Below are 1341 nucleotides of genomic sequence, written 5' to 3' on the forward strand. Positions count from 1 at the left end.
TGCGGGAGACAGATGAGGCGGTCTGCTCCCGTAAAGATTTACAGCCTCGGAAACCCTATGTAGGGTAACTATGAGTCAGAACCGACTCCACAGTACTTAACAACAAACAACAACATGAGTTGGAACCAACTCGACAGCACTTAACAACAACAACATAAACAGTTGTTGTTAAGTGCTGTGGAGTCGGTTCTGACTCATAGCGACCCTGTACAAGGTTTCCGAGGCTGTAAATCTTTATGGGCGCCAAGAGCTTCATCTTTTTCCTGTGGAACAGCTGGTAGTTTCGAACAACTGACCTTGTGGTTCACAGCCTGATTCGTAACCACTACACTACCAGAGAGAAGTTTATTATCAAGGAAATGACTTACAATTGCAGAATCCCAGTTCCCCAACAGAAGGGAGAGAGAAAGTCCTTCTTGCGTGTCCATTATATTGGGAACAGGCCACACATCCAAGGTAGTGCCCATTTAATTGATTGGCTACTCATAGTCAATCATCAGAGTTAATTATGCCTGTAGTAGTTATCCATGGGAATAAGCACATCCCAATTGTGAAACTTCTGGATATCCTGGCCTAGTCAAGTTGACACAGAACCCTAACCATTACAGTCCACCCTTATCAACTTGAAACCTATAAGCTATATACATACTTTCTAAATAAAGAAAATTGTAATGTCATGCTTGTGCCTAACATGATATAACTAAAACACATGTAACAGAAATGGCTCCCTTCTTATCTTATATATCCCAAGAAAGCAAAGATATTTGATGCACACATACAAAACAAATCAAATATAGATATATTCATTTAAATGTCCAAAGGGCACATTCTGTAAGCCAGCCTCCTGCCTGAAGGCACACAATCTTTTTTTTTTTTTTTTCTTAACTGTTTTATTGTGAATTATGTGATAGTTTACATGGGAGAACATTAGTTTTACATTCATTCTATCATATATATAGATATAGATATAGATATAGATATAGATATCTATCTATCTATATAGATATATAGATATAGATATATCGTCTCATTGCCATGGTTGCAATCCTTCCCCTGTACCCCTCATGTCTTCAGCACACAGTCGCTCTCCCTCTCTGGATCTAAAGTGTCCAGCTGCTCTATCGCTCCACATCATCATCTTTGCCTCCATTTCAGGCATCACTGCTTCTCTGGGTTGGGTCCCGCTCTCTGCTCTTCTCCCTTGATGGTCCTAGGGACCTCCACTCCTAGAGTGAAAAGTTAATCACTCCCCTCCTTGCTATAAAATGTCTACCTTTTATATTTCCAGCCCTCACAATCAGTCCTGATAACAATTATTCACTATTGTATCATAAGAGACCC

The sequence above is a fragment of the Chrysochloris asiatica genome, unplaced genomic scaffold, assembly GCF_000296735.1.
Source record: "Chrysochloris asiatica unplaced genomic scaffold, ChrAsi1.0 scaffold00030, whole genome shotgun sequence".
Taxonomy (NCBI): Eukaryota; Metazoa; Chordata; class Mammalia; order Afrosoricida; family Chrysochloridae; genus Chrysochloris; species Chrysochloris asiatica.